The sequence below is a fragment of the Pleurodeles waltl genome, chromosome 5 (assembly GCF_031143425.1).
Source record: "Pleurodeles waltl isolate 20211129_DDA chromosome 5, aPleWal1.hap1.20221129, whole genome shotgun sequence".
Classification (NCBI taxonomy): domain Eukaryota; kingdom Metazoa; phylum Chordata; class Amphibia; order Caudata; family Salamandridae; genus Pleurodeles; species Pleurodeles waltl.
Window position 1 is genome coordinate 920257839 of NC_090444.1, and position 21685 is coordinate 920279523.

The 21685-nt window shown below is 47.4% G+C and overlaps 1 protein-coding gene across 1 annotated transcript in view; it reads left to right on the forward strand.

Moving 5' to 3' along the window:
* TMEM178A (transmembrane protein 178A) overlaps positions 1 to 21685 on the forward strand; it is a 413629-nt gene that overhangs the window by 176255 nt on the left and 215689 nt on the right. The gene's annotated exons all lie outside the window — the stretch shown is intronic.

Genomic DNA, 21685 nt, shown 5'->3' on the forward strand with positions numbered 1-21685 from the left:
TGTTCCTGTGCCTCCGTCCCCTGGACCGTGTGCCCACTACCACTGCCCCCAAGTCCCTGTTGTTGTTGGGGTGTTGGGTTAGCCTGGGTGCCCTGTAGTGGTGGACACACCGCTGATTGACCTGTCCTGGGTAGGGAGGTTTAGGCCTGCTGGGTCGGTGCTGTGCTTGTGTTACCAGAGGGTGTAAGCTCGGTGTTGGGCTGTGGCTGGGCACGGGGAACGGACTGTCCTGAGGCCCACGATGGTCCGGGCTCGTCATCAAGATCCAGTAGGGCAGTGCTGCTGTCGTCACTGTGGGCCTCTTCTGGGGGTGGAGTGGTGTTGTCTCGACCCTCTGGTGTGGTGACGTTCCTTTGGGTTCTTGCGGGGGTATAAGTACATGATTATTGCATGTGTGTGTTTCATGGAGTGCAATGGTTGGGTGTTCGTGTGCCCAGTGCAGGCATTCCTGTGTGGGGGCTTGTGTGCTGATGGTTGGGGGGTGTTGTGGGTCTGTGCAGTGGGCATGCTTTGGTGATGGGTGTCCATGCTTAGTTATGTCATGCAGGTCTTGGGGTTGGGATGGGTGGTTGGTGTCATGGGTAGATAGGTGAGGATTTGGGGTGATAGGGGAGGGTGTGATGGTTGGGGTGTGTGATATCATGCAGGTAGGGTGGGGGTTATGATGGTTAAGATTAGGCTTACCAGTGTCCGTTCCTCCAACGACTCCTCCGAGGCCCTCAAGATGCAAGATGGACAAGACTTGCTCCTCCCATGTTGTTAGTTGTGGGGGAGGAGGTGGGGGTCCGCCGCCAGTCCGCTGTACCGCAATGTGGTGCCTGGATACCGTGGAACGCACCTTCCCCCGTAGGTCGTTCCACCTCTTCCTGATGTCCTCCCTATTTCTTGGGTTCTGTCCCACTGCGTTGACCCTGTCCACTATTCTTTGCCATAGCTCCATCTTCCTGGCTATGGAGGTGTGCTGTACCTGTGAGCCAAATAGCTGTGACTCTACCCGGATGATTTCCTCCACCAGGACCCTGAGCTCCTCCTCGGAGAAGCGGGGGTGTCTTTGGCGTGACATGGGGTGGTGTAGGTGATGTGTGGGGTGGTGTATGTGTTGATGAGTGTGGTGAGTGTAGTGGTATGTGGTGTTTTGTGCTTGGATGTTGCGTGGATGATGGTGTTGTGTGCCTCTGTGTGATGGGGTTGTCTGTTCTGTGCTGACTCTCTGGACTTCTCTCTGAATTTTTGGTCGTAGGGGTTTGTGTTTGATGTGGGTGTGTGTTTTATATAGCATTGGGTGTGTGGGAGTGGTGTGCATATGTGTGTCAGGTGTGTGTATTTCAAAATGTCCAATGTGGCGGTGTTTTGTATATGTGTGTGTATTTTGAGCGCGGCGGTGTGTACCGCCAATGGAATACCGCGGTTGAAAGACCGCCGCGTGGATTCATGGTTTGTAATGGCATGGGCGTGTTTCTGTTGGCGTGGAGGTGGAGGATGTGTTTCCGCAAGTTTCTCGCTGACCTTTGGTGTGGCGGTATTGTGTGGGTGTCTGAACTTCGGCAGATTCCGTGATGTGTGTCATAATAGCTGTGGCGGTCTACCGCGGCCGCGGCGGTGTTTTGGCGGTCTTCTGCACGGCGGTAAGCGCCTTATACCGCCAATGTTGTAATGACTCCCAAAGTGTAATACTCGGATCCCGAAGAGGACTTGGCCAACTCCACTAGTAACAACTGCTCATCTACAAACTATCCCTCAAGAATAAACTTACCTGCCACCACCCAGAAGTGACCCCTCAAACAGCAGATGAACTAATCTGAAATACATTCCAGGCCTCCTCTCCTCTGGATCGGCCTTCTGGTGATATAATGTATCCTTTGCTGGTGGCTGTTTTCTTTTTACCATCTATCTAACTCTACTTGTTTTCTACAGCTGAAGCCTTGACTGGGTGCCCCTAGTTTTGACATGAAGAGTTGTACCCCCATACTCTCCACCGCAGTACCCTGCAGATGGCCACCACAATGAAAGACAAAGGGCCTGATTCTGGAGTCACGTTGGCGGTCGGACCGACGCAGTCGTGGCAGTCTGACTGCCACATTATGACCATGGCGGAGCCGCCACGGTTCCACTGCAGACATCAGCAGACTGGCGGTCCAGGCAGTTGTAATCCGCCAGGGCAGCGCTGCCCTAGCGGTCCCGGCAGTTGTAATCCACCAGGGCAGCGCTGCCTTGGGGATTACGAGTCCCCATCCGCCAGCCTTTCCATGGCGGTTTACACCGCCATGCAAACGCTGGTGGAATCGGGGACTTGAGGGGGGGATCCCAGCACTGCATAGGCAGCAGCCCCGTTGCACATTCCACTGCCCAAATTATGGGCAGTTGAATGAGCAACAGGTTCTGCTGCACCCTCTGCACCGCCACATTGCCGCTGGCTCTATTAGGAGCCAGCTGCAATGTTGAGGCCCTGGTCCCCACTGGGCTGGCAGTGGGGATCTCAAATTAGGGCTGGCGGGGTTCAGGCCACACAGGTGGCCTGATGGCAGGATAGGTTTGGCGGGCGGCCTCAACCGCCTGCCAAACTCATAATGGGGGCCAACGGATCAGACTCGGATTCCAAAGAGGACTCTGCCAACTCCATTAGCAATGATGGCTCCTCTACAGCCTGGCACTCCAGAATGAAGTTGCTTGCCCCCGAGACATGATGCCACAAACAGCAGAGGAGTTAATCTGAAATACATTCTAGGCCTCCTTCCCTCTGGATCAGTCTTCTGATGACCTGATATATCCTTTGCTGGTGGCCGTTTTCTTTTTACCATCTATCTAACCCTGATTGTTTGCTACAGCTGAAAACTTGTCTCGGTAACCCCTGGTTTTGACCTGAGGTCTTCTCCCCCTACAGCCCACACCACCCCCCATTTTCAGACTGGATCCAAAGCCATGCCTGTGGATGGTCCCGACCGTGGAGGGTTATCTGTCCATGGTAGGTGGTCATGACATACTGGGCCTAATTCAGACTTTGGCGGGCGGCCGAGGCCGCCCGCCAAAGTCCCGCCAACAAATGACCGCACCGCGGTCAAAAGACCGCGGCGGCCATTCTCACATTTCCGCTGGGCCGGCGGGCGCTCTCCAAAAGAGCAACCGCCGGCCCAGCCGAAATGCCCCTGCAACGAGGATGCCGGCTCCGAATGGAGCCGGCGGAGTTGCAGGGGTGCGACGGATGCAGTGGCACCTGTCGCGATTTTCACTGTCTGCTCAGCAGACAGTGAAAATCATGGTGGGGCCCTGTTAGGGGGCCCCTGCACTGCCCATGCCTGTGGCATGGGCAGTGCAGGGGCCCCCAGGGGCCCCACGACACCCGTTACCGCCAGCCTATTCCTGGCGGTGAAAACCGCCAGGAACAGGCTGGCGGTAAGGGGGTCGGAATCCCCATGGCGGCGGTGCTTGCAGTGCCGCCATGGAGGATTCCCTGGGCCAGGGGAAAACCGGCGGGAAACCGCCGGTTCCCCTTTTCTGACCGCGGCGTTACCGCTGCGGTCAGAATGGCCCAGGAAGCACCGCCAGCCTGCCCTCTGCCCTGGCGGTGTTACACCGCCAGGGTTAGAATGAGGGGCACTGTCATTTGGGGTTTCCACAAACTTGGTTCTTGTGCAATACTTGTGCATTACCCTACCCCCTTGTTTGCCACACACACTTGTTGCACATATATTTACAGTTTAGGCGGATACATGTTGTCACTCTGCTCTAATAGTATTTATTGATTGGCAACCAAAAACCACAGCCCGGGCACTGCAAATAATGAGTCCAATGTTGAAGAAATACACAGATTTCTTTATTTCCTTGTGTTGAGTAATACCAAAACAAAGCTTTGAGAAGAAACAAATCAATGTTCAAAGAACAGCCAACACGTGTTTCGTCCACACTGACTTTTTCAAGGCATAAAAGTGGTTGAGAAACAATTGTATCCAAAGGTTGTTCCTTATTGCGCAGGACAAACGACGGTCCTTGAAGGTATAAGGACTGTGTGAAACACAGGCATCCAATGATTAAAGGGAAAGTGCGTGTAAGAGCCCTGATAAGCCCACGCCTGACCTCTCCAAACTGTCCTGAGAGGCAAGGAGGAGTGGAAGTTGTGCATGCGCGTGATAACGCCGTATAAACGATACAGTTGTATCACAAGGAAATAAAGAAATCTGTGTATTTCTTCAACATTGGACTCATTATTCGGAGTGCCCGGGCTGTGCTTTTTGGTTGCCATTTTGTACTTACAGCACGAAACATAGGAGGTATTTGGATATCCTGCTGAGTTCTGTGCATTCTAATACCCATGGTGGTTGGGTATTTACACCAGGCGTCACCCTCCTCATGACTTTGTGACTTACTTGAATATTACTTACTTGTTGTTTCAGATGTGCGATATCGTAGCATCAACCACCTTGTAGTAATTCTTCACTATTAGTATTTATTGATTAGCAGGTTTCTTTTATAGTTCTTTATTCTACAATGCATGGCCCATCGACCCATTCCCGCAACATGCCTCTTCCTCATCAGGGACATCTCACTGACTCAGCAGCAACTACTCTTGCATACGTACTCTTTAACAATTTACATGACACACACTAACATTATTAGCTGGAACATTCGGGCATGCACACAACATCTCTGTCTACTCCTACTTTAAATGCTGCTCCCTCAATATTGTCTTCCTAAAGGTGACACACTTAGTTCACGCTGAGGCTCAAAAACTACAGAGTGGCCTGTGAGGCCAAGTGCACGCTACCAACTACTTCTCAGATGCATGTGGAGCACTGATATGGATCAAATTTGGTCTTTCCTTTGCAGCACACAAATTCCTAACAGACCCAGGCGGCTGATATGTTATCGTCAAGGACCGACTGGATGGCAAACACATACTACTAGACTGTGTATACGCCCTCAACACTGTTTTTGCACAAATTGTCTTGGTTGATCTCCGAATGGAGTGGGCTCCTCTGGATTACAGGAGGAGACCTCAACAGCTTACTACGCATAGACCTAGAGCAATCATTTCTTCCAATGCCCCACATGCCTGCCACATCCATTGCTCAAGTACTGACGGACTGCCTTCAGCATTGGCAGCTAACAGACATCTGGCGCCTACCTAACACTATCACAAGGGTTTATTCCTTTCTCTCCACTTCACATAACCTACATGTTTCACATTGATCGGCTAGTTTGAACCCCCAACCTGCTCCCTTTTGTCATAAACATTGACTACCTGGGCTTCACTCATTCCGACCATAACCCAAAACACTTGCGGCTCAGGTGGGAAAGGAGCCTCCCATTCCCATCTGAAGGTTGTAACCCAAAGCACTAGAGGTCCCCCTTATCTGTTCATCATTGGAGGCTGCCATTACAGACTATTTTGAGATTAATACAGACATGGCATCATTCAGACTGATTGAATGGGATGCCATCAGGGGGCACTGTTTGAACTTATCCAAGCAACTCGATAGGGACATCTCGCAACTCAAACATATACTATCACACCATGAGGCTCAAGGGGCACCCGATCCAGCAAGCCACTTCCTTTTTGCAGCAGCACAGTGTGAACACCTTGGGCTGCTGGGAAGACTATGATGCCCCAACTCTGCAGCTCACTCTGCCAGAACGCATGCATTTTTAGACAAAGCAGAGCTGTTACTGGTGTGACATACACCAAGATCAACTGAGACACCCCATACTGGTATTGTGAGCTGAAACAGGCAATTTACTTTTAGGAAAGTGGTTCTTTTTGACAGGGTCACCCCCACTTTTTCTGTGGTATTCGATGCAATTTTGACTGAAAGTGCACTGGGTTACTGCTAACCAGGTTCTCAGTGCCAGATCTCCTTCCCTAAAACTGAAATTGTTCCCCAATTGGCAATACCTTTGGCCCCCTTGTAAGTCCTTAGTAAATGGTATCCCCGATACCTAGGGCATGGGTACCAAAGAGGGTTCCCAGTGCTGCAGCATGTATTGTGCCACCCTCAGGGACCCCTCACCTATCACATGCAGACTGCAATTGAAAGCTGCATGTCTTGGTGCAGTTAAAAGTGAAAACACAATATGACACACAGCCTTTGTGCCATGTCCTCTAACATTGCATGCAATATATGTAAGTCGCCCCTAGAGCAGGCCTTACAACCCTACAGCAGGGTGCATCATATTACATGGGATGACATATCTGCAAGAACAGATATGCTCCTGCTATGTCTTTGTCAGTTCTTAGACATAATGAGTGAACTGGGAATCCATTTGAAGTACATGTGCTGGACACAGGTCACATGAGTTCCCCAGCTACATGATGGCTTCATTGAAAATAGGGATGTTTGGTATCCAGCATCTCATATTAATAAATCCTCACTGATGCCAATGTGGATTTATTAATACATGCACCCTTAGAAGTGCCCTCTGAAAACCGACCATCTACCCGTATGCAGACTGAGCAGTTTTAGCCAGTCTGCCACCACCAGACACAAGTCTGACCCTCCAAGGGTGAGAGCCTTCGGTGTCGGGTCTGCATAAACAAGGCCTGTTTTAGGAGAGGATGATCTGCAAACCAGGATTACAAGGCAGGGGGCTTCAAAGAAGCCCACTGCTCTTGGTATGCAAATCTGGCTTTACTTACAGGAGAGATGTCAACCGCCCCCTGTCCAAGGGCCCATTTGACACCTGAACCTGCAGAAAATGTGGTATTCAGAGAGGTATGACCACCCCTCAGGTCAGTCCCGCCCCTAAGGTGAGCTCCCTGATGTGGACACAACTTCAAGAAATCTGCCATCTTGGTGTTGGCAGATTTAGAATTTCTGGGACAGGGTTGTGCCCACTTTCCACAGGGAGTGGCAATATGGGTGTGTAGTGAGCCCAGGGGTAAGTAGCACCATGGCTACTACCCTACACACCCTGAAACACCCCTAAATGCAGTATGTAGGGGAGCCTCTGGCTCCAGGAAATCACATTCCTACTGTGCTATGAAGGATATCCAAGAGTCGCAAAACAAAAGCCCAAGGAAGAAACACCTGGCTATGCCCCAGTCCTGCCGGCCTGTCTGCTGTTCCTGCTGATTTGCACCAAGTTGACTCATCCTGCAAGCTGCTGTTCCTCCAAAAGCCTTGGAGGCATGCTTGTCTTCAACAAAGGCCCAGGAACTCCCAAGGCAAACTGAGAGGACTCCTGACTGCCTAAAACCGGACACCTGAAAGCAGCACTGCACCCGTGCCTCACAGCCTGAGTTAAATGGACCAGCTGTGCCAGCCTAGTTCCCCAGCCCTTCAGAGATGAAGCCCAACTTGGACTTCCCCACTGTGGACTCACCAATGCTACCTACAGCTACTGCACAGCAAGCCCCTCAACCAGGAGTGCTCCGGTGGAGGAAAACAAATGCATCCAAACACCTCCACGCCCATCGCCTCTGGCCTGTGGAGAAGAGGACCCTAGGTGTCCCACGTACCCGCAAATCCCAATATTGGAACCCGCTTGTTAGTTCCCCCTTACTAGAGGCCCAGTCCTCATCTTTTCAACTGGACTGATCCCCTTTGAGTAAAATTGGGCATCTGATGCCGAACGACACCTCTGCACCTTGGCCACCCCAGTGCCGTCCGGTGTGACCTGTTGGTATGGTCCTGACCCTTGCCCAATACTTACTGTAACTCCAGGAGATTGGTCCCGTAAGTTGCTGTACTATACCTGAATGCAGTACTTGTTTTTCTCTCCATAGGATAACATTGCAGCTCTTCAGAAATTGCACAGTGTTGATTTTTCAAAACTGTAAAGATTTTTTTGGCAAAACATACTTACCTGATCGTATTGATTCTGGTGTCAAAACATATATAAAGATACTTGTATTTTTTGTAAATTGGTGCGGATCTCCTTCAAGAGTTGTGTGTCTCATTTATTGACTGTGTGTATTTGCAGATGTCTCACATTCCCCTCTAAAAAGCTTAAGGCTGCTCGACCACACTACCCCTTAAAAGAGAACCCTGGGATTGCTAGTGAAATCCCCTGTCCACTTGTAAGGGAACCGCTTGACTTTGCACGATATATCTCATTTCGATATATCATATAAAGAGCTGTTTTCCTACACTACTACATACTCAGCGTGAAATACATGATGAGTTGAGCTGCCACTACACCACACTATATAAGTCAATATATAACATGACCACGGTGGACATTGCTTCTTTCCTTTCCACTGTGACCCTGCACCAGACTACTCTGGAACAAAAAGTGGAACTAGACGATCCCATCACACCCTTTGAGGTCCAGGAGGCTATATAAGCCCTCTCCACGATGAGAACTGAATGGCCTACTGGGCCATTCCATAAAGCATACCCACCACTGTTAGCCCTTCATCTGCAGCAACTGTAGGACGAGGCTTTCGCAACCTCTTGCCTCCCTGCCACTCTCTGGAAAGCCCTACTCATTTCCCCCCTAAACTGGACAGACATCCCAGCGTCTTAGGCTCATACAGACCGTTTGCATTGCTTAGCGCAGATTAGAAGGTGCAGGTTATGATACTAGTTGACCAGCTGGCGGCTCTGGGACCAGCACTCATACATCCGGACCGAAATGGTTCATCCCAGCCCAGATTGCAGAGTGCACACCTCAGTTTACGTAGATTCTTCCGGGTCTTGGAATATGCTTCACGACAATGGCCCAAGGTGGGCTGCTTAATACTGGATCTAGAAAAAGACTTTGACTTATTGTAGTAGATCCACTTTATCAAACAGGTAAGGCTGTTATATACACTCCCACTCGCTAGGGTTGGAACAGGAGCTGTCCTTTCAGACCTGATCCAATTAAACAGAGGCACCCGTTAGGGCTGCCCACTCTTCCCGCTGCTCTTTTTCCTTACAATAGAACCACTCATGAATGCCCTGCGCTAACAAGGGGAGGACTTGGGATACCTTTGGGGGGGGCTGAGCCACTCTATCTTACTATACGTTGATGACCTCCTCCCATACCTCAGCAGCATGAACACGGTCCCTACAACAGAGGCCCAAATGCTCAATAGATTTGCTGACCTCTCAGGCCTTATAAATGGGCCAAATCTTGTCTTTTCCCTTACACACCCACAACACAAAACCTTGCCTTCAATCTCAATGGAACCAGGATAACCTGGCAACCAATCATGTTCCGATACCTAGGTCTTCAAATATGCAACTCATCTACAGATCTGTTTGATGGCAGCCTCTCCAGTGCAGTGCCATCACTAAGAGTGCAGGTGAATTTCTGGATAACGCTACTGTTATTGGTGGCTGGGTATGTGGCTCTCCATAAGATTTCATGCTTCCTTGCCTTTTATACTACTTTGCTACTCTTTTCTTCTTCATTACACAGCCCTTCTTCTGATTTCTTGAGTCATTGACGTGGGACCTCGTCTTTCACAACTCCCAATGCAGGGTAGCACTCTTGAAACTTTATCCACGTATGGAAAGGGTAGCTTAGCAATCTGTAACTATTAGCATTATTACCTGGCGTCCAAGCTCCAATGAGTTGGCAGACGGCTAGCAGGCAAACAGACAGCCGATACTGCCATGACCACCTCAGCGTGGTCCCTCTCCTACATCTGTTTTACCCTTGCTGTAAAGTTGTGCCATCTACACCCACTCTCCTGTGGGTTGCTCACCGCTGCTTTCGCCTTAGTCTTTTCATCATGACACCAACCATACCATATGCCCCAGTGATGGCCTTGGTAGGGGAACTTGTGTTAACTCAGCAGTGGAATTGGCCTCCTGGCAGGAGGCGGGCCTTCATACCCTAGGAGATGTTTATCTAGATGGGACTCTTGTCCACGTTGATTCCTTGGTGGAAGATGAAAGTCTACACTTTTGCCATTTCTTTCTGTGTAACTCATTGGTTCATGCACTAGGAAGCAGATGGGGTGATTTGACACAAGAACCACGGATCCACCTCACAGTACAATACCTACATGTGATGTGGACGGGTGGACATTAAACCAGTTGGTTTGCCAACTCACTAAGCATGCTTATGCTACCACAACTCGCCCCCTACACCACCGCTTGGAGGCAGACATGATTCGCCGCTACACTAAAAATTAATGGTCCACTATACTGGAGAGCCCTACGCGTGTCCCACGGAACGCTTGTTTTTGTCTCATCCAATTTTACATGATTTCTTTCATCGTACAGATGCTGCCTGCCCTCACTATAACCTGGCAGATGCAGACCTCTTGCACATGCTATGGGCCTGCCCATCTTTGCACCAGTGCTGGCACACTTACCACACATATGTTCACTTGCATGGGGCACCTACTGCACATGGGAGGCATGCCTTTTGGGCTTACAGCATAGGGACAAAAAACACAGAGCTGCCTCCCGTTTCATGGACCTGGGGCTGTTACTGGCCAAACGCCTCTTCACCAAGAAATGGAAATCGCCAATGCCCCCAATGCTCATGGCCTGTGTACAATCTACTACTATATGGGCATAAGCGGAGAGCATAGAACTACACAAAGAAGGCACCAAGGGCCTAGATAAATAATCCATTGCTACCAATTGGGACACCTTGCTGATTGATTTTAAATCTGCCTCAGAACCTTCCTATGATCCTCCAGATCACTCATCTGAGTCCACCAGGCTGGGGGCAGATACACAGAAGACACCATCTGCCTTTGCATGCCTACACGATGCGAGACCGCCCCCGCATTAAATGACCAGCTAAACGATTCACTGACCCTCCTTACTTGACTGGTTGTCATTCACCACCACATACACCTGGGTGAGGTGTTTACTGTAAGGGACTTATGAGTTAAAGTTAACATTTTTAAAGACTTTGGGCCTGATTACAACTTTGGAGGAGGTGTTAATCCGTCCCAAAAGTGACGGTAAAGTGATGGATATACCACCAGCCGTATTACGAGTCCATTATATCCTATGGAACTCGTAATACGGCTGGTGGTATATCCGTCTCATTTGGGACGGATTAACACCTCCTCCAAAGTTATAATCAGGCCCTTTAACTTTTCTTTTTATATTTGGATACTGTTGGCTCTTCTCACCATGTACACTGTCCTTTGATCTCTATACAAATGCTTTGTTTAAGACATTAAACACAGACACGGATATACATCCTGCATTGAACCACATATGTCGGTTTGTACCGACTATTTGATATTTATGTACGCATTATGAGGTTAATACTGACAGAAGCCCCTGCTTCTAGTGAATATGTCATGAGCGCTAATATCCTCTGTATGCCGCATGGTACTGCAAACATTGATTCTGTAACAAACGAGAAATGTCCAAACAAAATGACAATAAACAGATTCAAACAAAAAAAGTGGATTCACCGGATTGTGTGTATCTGTGCACATAAGTGGGTTTATGCGAGTGAGAGTGTTATTTATGTTTTGATAGCCATAGCAGGGACGGGGAAGCATAAGAATTAAAGGCAGAAGCCCTGCAGAGTGTATCTCCTCGATCGCTTGCTTCGAAATAGCTTTTAAATAAACATGCACCAGATCTCTCGGAGAAATCTGTTTCTAAAATCCAATCAAGAAATCTGTTTCTAGAAAGAGAATAGAGAAATCTGTTTCTAGAGAGCAAAATCAACTGAGAACCCGTTGTAGCCTGGAAAATCTTTTTCCAGGTATAGGCAATGACTGCCAATATGGAATGGATTCTTGATCTCCAACAAGTGTGCAGCAAGCCAGACTACCCTTTGCTCTTCGAATCAATATTGGCTTTAGCAATGACGAAACTCGTTGCTCCGATGCTATGAATTGTGCACAAGTTCGACTGTGTATATCTTTTCAAAAAAATAAACTATTTTAATGATTTCCGTATATGGTTTGTTGAGGAATTATTGGAGATGGACAGGTCTAAGCAGATGCATCACTGTCTGTTTACACTGTAGTTCTGCCTTGACCTTGGTTGTAATTCTTAGGATTTTGGGGCATGACATATTGATGATAATTCCTTGCACTTTGAGGTGATTTTCAAAAGCGTGGTGCCCTAATTGAACAAAATAATGGCAATGGCGGGGCCATTAGTGGCAGTTTTGGTGCACACTCAAGTTAAAATAGTGGCCCAGGCTTATTTCTTTGGTTATTGTTTCTGCTATATTGGGGCCGTTAGCGACATGGTGACTCCCAGTGTCACTCTTGTTATGCTGATGACCTGGTCAACAAAGTGATAATTCTTGGTTTATTTGGGGCAGCAGTGGCATGCGATGTAGATACATGAGAATGTACAGGAGAGTTTATTTGTAGAAGTAGAAAATATGAGTAATTGATAGAAATGAAAAAATGATGTTTGGGCACTGAACTGAAATATAAGCTTTTGCTTGGAAGGATCACGTCTATGATTCTAAAGTATTGGCTACCAAAACTTGCATTTTCAGAAACTGACAAGCTGATGCTTGAGGATAAAAATATTCCATTTTAAATATATATCTAAAGCAGATAAGTGAGTGATGATCAGTGCTGGTGTCTGACACCCTAGAAGAAGAATAGTGTCTCTGTAACAACACTACTGCATGACCCAATAAGATGAGTCTAGATTTGCTGTTGTATGTGCTGCCTGAGATTGTGAAAGCTATGTTTTTCTTTTCTTAGCCTGACCTTTCAATTAGATTTTCTTGTACAATATGATAAGAACCTACTTGAAGGGGCAAAATGAGAAACAGTTAATGTTGAGTTGTAGATTGATGCTATGGCAAATGAAAGGCTATAAAGAAGTTAGTTTCTTAAATTACCTGATTCTCTTATTAGTTTTTAATGGAACAATCCTTTTTACTGAGTTTTTGTGACACACAAAAAACATATACACCTGCCTACATCCGTCAAGCTGGACATTTAAACCTAACCCCTACTAAGAGCATCCTCGAAATCTCTACTCCTGCACTGCTCCCTCGAAGCTATCACAAACCATTATTTTCCGTAGTTCATTCAAGTAGAGATTCAGATAATAGTCGCATGGACGTCCAGGTTATTATGCCTGCCCTTAGTTCCATGGGGCCCAAGTGTAATACTTTATTTATGACTGCCCCTCCTTCGGATTTGTTAACCTCAACAACCTAAGGGCCAAGCATATTTTCCAGTTCCATTTTTAAGATTACAACATGGGCCCCATCTTTCCTCAAAAGTCTTTGTGTTGGACCTGGCCTTCATTTCAGATCACCCCCAGACGTTTTGACTTCACCTCTCCTGTTTTTCTAAATTTGTTATGTGAGCTTTACGAATCTGTGCACTTAATAACTGCTAACCCGTGCTGTCTTCCTAAAACATGGTACAATTGGCTTACACCTGAGTGGCATACCTAACTTGCTTGTAAGTCCCTAGTAAAGTGGTACCGCATGTGGTCAGGGCCTGTAAGTTAATTGCTACTGGTGAACCTGCTACACTCACTGTGCCTGCCACCTCCTTAACTAGCCTTTTTAAACTTTTCTCTGGCATGTCATTGCAGCATGTGTGAAGTTTTCAATTACTATTTCGACCTGGCAAAATAACCCTTCTGCCAGACTTCGACATTCCTTTAAAAAATATATGGGTCACCCCTAAAGTAGGCCCTGAACAGTTCTTAGGGCAAGATGCAGTGTATTTAAAATGTTGGACATGTGCTTTTAGTTTTCATATGCCCTGGTAGTGAAAAACTCTTACATTTGTTTTCATTACTGCAAGGCCTACTTCTCCCTTAGGATAACATTGTTATCTTATTACATTTAACCCCATCGCTGCCAGGCCTTTTCCCCCTCAGGTGTCAGGCCTTTTTTTTGGCTATTTGGGGCAGGGTGCGCTTAGGCCCTCATAACTTTTTGTCCACATAAGCTACCCACGCCAAATGTGCGTCCTTTTTTTCCGACATCCTAGGGATTCTAGAGTTACCCAGACTTTGTGGGTTCCCCTGAAGGAGGCCAAGAAAATAGCCAGAATACAGTGCAAAATTTGTTTTATTAAAAAAATGGGAAAAAGGGCTGCAGAAGAAGGCTTGTGTTTTTTTTCCCTGAAAATGGCATCAACAAAGTGTTTGCGGTGCTAAAATTACCAGCTTCCCAGCTTCAGGAACAGGCAGACTTGAATCAGAAAAACACATTTTTCGACACAATTCTGGCATTTTACTGGGACATACCCCATTTTTATGATTTTTTGTGCTTTCAGCCTCCTTCCAGTCAGTGAAAGAAATGGGTGTGAAACCAATGCTGGATCCCAGAAACCCAAACAATTCTGAAAAGTAGACAAAATTCTAAATTCAGTAATGGGTAATGTGTGTAGATCATACAAGGGTTTGCAATAGAAAATAACAGCTGAAATAAACAAATATTGAAATTGAGGTAAAAAAAACAACAATTTTTCTCTACGTTTTACTCTGTAACTTTTTCCTGCAATGTCAGATTTTTGAAAGCAATATACTGTTACGTCTGCTGGACTCATCTGGTTGCGGAGATATATAGGGCTTGTAGGTTCATCAAGAACCCTAGCTACCTAGAGCCAATAAATGAGCTGCACCTTGCAGTGGGTTTTCATTCTATACCGGGTATACAGCAATTAATTTGCTGAAATATAAAGAGTCAAAAATAGGTATCAAGAAAACCTTTGTATTTCCAAAATGGGCACAAGATAAGGTGTTGAGGAGCAGTGGTTATTTGCACATCTCTTTATTCTGGGATGCCCATACTAGCATGTGAATTACAGGGCATTTCTCAAATAGATGTCTTTTTTACACACTGTCTTATAGTTGGGAGGAACAAATGTAGAGAAAGACAAGAGGCAATAACACTTGTTTTGCTATTCTATGTTCCCCCAAGTCTGCCGATAAAAATGATACCTCACTTGTGTGGATAGGCCTAGCGCCCGCGTCAGGAAATGCCCCAAAACAAAACATGGACACATCACATTTTTACATTGAAAACTGACGTGTTTTTTGCAAAGTGCCTAGCTGTAGATTTTGGCCTCCAGCTCAGCCGGCACCTAGGAAAACCTACCAGACATGCACATTTTTGAAAACTAGACACCTAGGGGAATCCATGATGGGGTGACTTTTGGGGCACTCACCAGGTTCTGTTACCCAGAATCCTTTGCAAACATCGACATTTGGCCAAAAAAACACTTTTTCCTCACATTTCGGTGACAGAAAGTTCTGGAATCTGAGAGGAGCCACAAATTTCCTTCCACCCAGCGTTCCCCCAAGTCTGCCGATAAAAATGGTACCTCACTTGTGTGGGTAGGCCTAGCGCCTGCGACAGGAAATGCCCCAAAACACAACATGGACACATCACATTTAAACATTGAAAACTGACGTGTTTTTTGAAAAGTGCCTAGCTGTAGGTTTTGGCCTCCAGCTCAGCCGGCACAGAGGGAAACCTACCAAACCTGCACATTTTTTAAAACTAGACACCTAGGGGAATCCAAGATGGGGTGACTTGTGGGGCTCTCACCAGGTTCTGTTACCCAGAATCCTTTGCAAGCATCAACATTTGGCCAAAAAAACACTTTTCCCTCTCATTTCGGTGACAGAAAGTTCTGGAATCTGAGAGGAGCCACAAATTTCCTTCCACCCATCGTTCCCCCAAGTCTGCTGATAAAAATGGTACCTCACTTGTGTGGGTAGGCCTAGCGCCCGCGACAGGAAATGCCCCAAAACACAACATGGGCACATCACATTTTTACATTGAAAACTGACGTGTTTTTTGCAAAGTGCCTAGCTGTAGATTTTGGCCTCCTGCTCAGCCGGCACCGAGGGAAACCTACCAAACCTGCACATTTTTGAAAACTAGACACCTAGGGGAATCCAAGATGGGGTGACTAGTGGGGCTCTCACCAGGTTCTGTTACCCAGAATCCTTTGCAAGCATCAACATTTGGCCAAAAAAAACACTTTTTCCTCACATTTCGGTGACAGAAAGTTCTGGAATCTGAGAGGAGCCACAAATTTCCTTCCACCCAGCATTCCCCCAAGTCTGCCGATAAAAATGGTACCTCACTTGTGTGGGTAGGCCTAGCGCCCGTGACAGGAAATGCCCCAAAACACAACATGGACACATCACATTTTTACATTGAAAACTGACGTGTTTTTTGCAAAGTGCCTAGCTGTAGATTTTGGCCTCCAGATCAGCCGGCACCTAGGGAAACCTACCAAACCTGCACATTTTTTAAAACTAGACACCTAGGGGAATCCAAGATTAGGTGACTTTTAGGGCTCTCGCCAGGTTCTGTTACCCAGAATCCTTTGCAAATATCAAAATTTGGCCAAAGGAACACTTTTTCCTCACATTTCGGTGACAGAAAGTTCTGGAATCCGAGAGTATCCACAAATTTCCTTCCACCCAGTGTTCCCCCAAGTCTTCCGATAAGAATGGTACCTCACTTGTGTGGGTAGGCCCAGTGCCCGCGAAAGGAAATGCCCCAAAACACTATCTGGACACATCAAAATTATCAAATACAAAACTACCTGTTTTTGCAGGGGGGGCACCTGCATCTTTGGTCCTGGGCTCAGCAGCCATACAGGGAAACCTACCAAACCCAGATATTTCTGAAAACTAGACACCCGAGGGCGTCCAGAGAGGTGTGACTTGCATGGATACCCCAGTGTTTTCTTACCCAGAATCCTCAGCAAACCTCAAATTAGGTAAAAAAAATCACATTTTTCCCACATTTCTGTGTGGGATCACCGCACCGGGACAAATTTCCTACTACCCAACGTTCCCCTAAGTCTCCGGGTAAAAATGATACCTCACTTGTGTAGGTGGGCCAAGTGCCTGTGACAGGGAAGAGACAAAAACATGTCAAAATTGAGGGGGAACCAAAGCAGGTCCAAAAGGGCAGTTTGGAAAAAAACATTTTTAGGCTGACAAGTGGGGCAGAATTTCTATCGGTATAGATGAGACAATGTTGGGTGGTAGGAATTTTGTGGATTCCTGGAGATTCCGGTAGATTACATCACAAAAATGTGGGAAAAATGTGTGATTTCCAGCAAAGTTGGAGGTTTTCAGGGCATTGTGGGTAAGAAAATGGTGCGGGTGCATGTGAAGCACACCACCCTGGACTCACCCAGATGTTTAGTTTTCAGATGTGTCTAGGTCTTGTGGATGTTTCTACATGGCAGCGTCACAAAGTCAAAAAGTGCAGCCCTCACCCTTCCAAGTGGGACGATTTTGAGAGCTAGCCAAGCTCTCATGGCCCAGATGTAAAACCAAAACCCCAAATAATCAAATGTCCACTTGCTTGCCGTAGGATAAGATGTTTTAGTGTGCGGGGGAGAGCTGAAAGACTGTTACCCCCTTCAGTTGGGGTGGGGGCATAACCATGCCCATACTGGTTGGTAGCCACCACCCCACTTTTTTTTTTTTTTAATTCCCTGGCATTTAGTAGACTTCTGCCCCCCGGGGTGTGGATCGGGGGTAATTGCCCCATCTGCCCACTGGTGGGCAGAACAAGTTTGGCCCCATTTATTTGGGGTGGGGGTATGGCCATACCCCCACCCTCTTATTTTGAAGAAAAATCTTCCCTGGTCTCTGGTGGGCTTTCTTCCCCCTTGGGGGCAGATGGGCCTTCCAAATATAAGCCGATCTGCCCCCCAGGGGGGGCAGATATGGCCGACCGTAATGTGCCCCCATGGGGAGCGACCCTTGCCCAGGGGGCTGCCCCCCCAAACAAAACACACACACCAATCCCTGGGGGCAGATTGGCCTAATAGAAAAAGGCCAATCTGCCCCAAAGGGGAGCAGAAATGACCTAAAATAAATTTGCCCCCCAAGGGGAGCGATCCTTGCCTAAGGAGTCGCTCACCTTGCGTGAAATTGGCGCAAAAAAAATAATCCCTGGTGCCTAGTGGATTCTGCCCGCCTTGGAGGCAGATCGGCCTAATAAAAATAGGCAGCTCTGCCCCCAAGGGGGGCAGAAATGGCCCAAAGATAATTTTGCCCCCAGGGGAGCGACCCTTGCCTAAGGGGTCGCTCCCCACATATCAAAAAATAAAACAAAACAAAAAAAAAAAAAATCCCTGGGGTCTAGAGGTTTCTGCCCCCCCATGCGGGCAGATCAGCCTAATTACAATAGGCCGATCTGCCCCCAAGGGGAGCAGAAACGGCCTAGAATTAATTTTGCCCCCAGGGGAGTGACCCTTGCCTAAGGGGTCGCTCCCCACATATAAAAAACAAAAACAAAAAAATACCTGGTGCCTAGGGGGTTTCTGCCCCCCTGGGGGCAGATCAGCCTAATTACATTAGGCCGATCTGCCCCTAAGTGGGACAGAAACAGTTGTAAAATTATTTGCACCCCTGGGGAGCGGCCCTTGCCCAAGGGGCCGCTACCCTTATGTGTACATATAATAAAAAAACAAAATCCCTGGTGTCTAGTGGTTTCTGCCCCCCTTGTGGGCAAATTGGCCTAATAAAAATAGGCCGATCTGCCCCCAAGGGGGGCAGAAACGGGCGAGAATTTTTTTCTGCCCCCAGGGGAGAGACCCTTGCCTAAGGGGTCGCTCTTCACAAATAAAAGACACAAAAACAAAATCCCTGGTGTCTACGGAGGTTTCTGCCCCCCCCCCCGGGGTCATATCGGCCTAATTGTATTAGGCCGATATGCCCCCTGGGGGGGCAGAAACAGCCAAAAAACGAATTACCCCCTTGGAGAGCTGCCCTTGCCCAAAAAATCCCTGGTGTCTAGTGGCATTTCTGCTGCCCGATTGCATCGCGATCAGGCAGCAGAAATGCTCAGAGAAGCCTGAAAGGAGAGGAAATGCCTTTCCTCTCCTTTCAGGCTTCTCTGCCCCTCCATGTGATCAGAGGAGAAATGCTTTTGCATTTCTCCTTTGATCGGCGCTGGGGGGGAAGGCCTCTGATGAGGTCAGCGAGCGAAAGCGCGCTGACGTCATCAGACGCCACGGGGTGTGGGGGTGGAAGGGGAAGCAATTCCCCTTCCATCCCTGCCCAGGGGAGGGGGGTGCCTGGCCATCGGGGGGAGCACTAGCGCTCCCCCGGGGGCCCATAGCAGGACGAGGTGGTCTCGTCCCAGGCACAGAAGAGGTTAATAAAGGATTCATTTTGCTTAGGAAGAGGTCCTCAAAGAATTGAAATTTAAAATCTTCCTAAATGGTAAAGTCACATTCCTAAGTCACAATTCTGAAAATGCCACTTATAGGAAGTTCTGTAAATTAACAATTGTCACCCAGGACTCATTACAACCAAGTTCAGTGCCCAAAGGTCTAGAAACTCTGTAATCATTCAAACGGTTTTTGGTATCCTGGATATAGTCAATAATTCTGCTAGAATTAATAGCAGTTAATGCCCTAATATCATCAACACCAAGCACAGGCTAGATTATATTATCAAAGCAATATTCATGTTAATTTTCAATTCACAATAATCCAAATTGATATAAGATATTGGCCCTCATTCTGCCAGATTCATGGATGGCAGGCCGACCGCCACTATCGCGGCGGTCCGCCTGCCATATTATGACCCGGCGGAGATGGCACCGCCAGGCTGCCACCAACAGACAACCTTGTGGTCTCGATGTTTCAAATCCGACAGAGCAGCACTGCAAGCGCAGTGGCCCCCCAAGCAGGGCTGCCCTGGGGTTTATGAGTCCCATTCTGCCAACATTTTCTTGGCATTTTACATTGCCAGGGAAAGGCTGGCGGAATGGGTGACTCGGGGCCCCCCTGGGGGGCCAATGCACTGCCCATGCACTTGGCATGGGCAGTGCAGGGGCCCCCATGCACAGCCCCATCGTGCATTTCACTGCCTGAACTACAGACAGTGAAATGTGCAACGGGTGCTGCTGCACCCGTCACACTGCCACATTGACGCCAGCTCCATTAGGAGCTGGGGTCAATGTAAAGGCCCTGTTTCCCGCAGGGCCGGTGGGCGGAAACCACCCTCCCAGCGGGAAAATCATAATAGGGCCAGTGGGGGCTTCACAGCACTAGCACAGCCCACTGAACTCATAATGACCCCCATAGTGTAAGAAAGTGAATCAGACAGTGCAGACGACACAGTGCTCACATACAAATACACGTCACAAACAATACGTATAATACAGTGGTTGTTTCCCATTCGTTTGTCAAGTGGAGTTTTTCTATCCCGGATAGCCTTCTGATCGTAAAATGGAGTCGTTAAAACATATGGGAAACTATAGCCGACGTTTCAACCTTTATCTTTTTCAGAGGTCTCATCAGGACACCATCGTCCACATTTTACACCTTATATTTTCACAGTTGGAACAATCCACTATTTTAGGTGAATCAAATAATGCCAAAATATCAGAATCAAATGTAGCCAACATGGTCTACATGGCTGTCTAACTTTTAATGCCACATCCTTCACTGCGTGATGCACCTTAAGTTACAAATTAACACCATGGGGTCCTCTTGGATCGCCTGCCAAACCACCACTACAGGCCCGTTCTCTTCGCATTGTAAGTACGTTACGTTTGGACAACGTGGAGAGAACGGTGCTTGGAGTAGCAGTTTTGGGGAGCATTCCAAGGGGGCCCCAGGATGTTAATTTGTAACTTAAGGTGCATCATGCACAGATGCAGCATGACACATCTCAGTGCAGGACCTTGCATCTCAATAATCGCTGTACCTGATCAGTGGTCTTATCGGAACAGATGCAGCATGATGCATCTCTATGCAGTACTGCGCATTGCTGCACCCCACAGCTGCTGATCGCAGCCTCATCTGAATTGGTGCAGCTCGGGGCAACTCATAGCAGCACCTCACAGCTACTGATCGGTGGCCCCATGGAAACTGATGCAGCGCAGCTCATTATGACACAGGACCTCGCATCTCAGTCCAAGTACGAGGCAGAACTCAATCCAGTACCAGGCCCAGCTTGTGACGTTGTCCTGGTACAGTGTGACCAGATAACCCAAGTTGGTGCTTTGTACTTTTTGGTGCTATTCGCACTGCAACCTCTGAAATTGCATATTTCATACTCCCATTTTCTACTGATTGGATTGTTGTTGTTTTGGTGTCAAATAATTGATTAAATGTTACTGTATTTTGTGGGATTTTATCTATGCTTTCTTTCCCTTTATTACTGTTTGAGTGCTGCATAAATACTTTACACAATGCCTCTAAGTTAAGCCTGACTGCTTTTGTGCCAGGCTACCAAAGGGTTAGGCACAGGTTAATTTAGTGACTTTTTGTGGTTCACTGTTGACAGGGATTCTGGGTATTGCTTGAGAAGGGTTTCAACACTTTACCTCGCTACTTCACTGCCATGGATATCTTCTTCATGCCTGTTATTTCCCAAACTCTACGCAAACCACTATCTGTGATCTGGGACTTTATTTACACCATTGGATGGCAGAATCACTTGCTTGGCCTTCTTATTCGTTTTTTGAGGTTTTTGTATGGAATTTGTCCTGGACAACTGCATTATTTATCATTGTCTTAAAATCTGCCTCAGAAGAACCTTAAGATTTCTAGGGAGGATCGGGCTTTAGGTGTGGAATGCCCATAGGACTAAAGGGGCTTTAGAGAAAGAGTTTTCTTATTTTGTACCTGACAGCACATTAAAATACCAGTGGTGCCAGTAGTAAACCTAATCATGAGACTGAATGTTGATTGCAGGATAAAGAAATTATTTATTTCCTTCACCCTCCCTCTCTAATAGGTGCCATAATAGCAATAGTTTACTTTATATCTGAAACCCTACTCGCTAACAGTCAAAAACATGCTGAGTTACTTCAACTTTTTGGGAATACATGCTGTATCAAG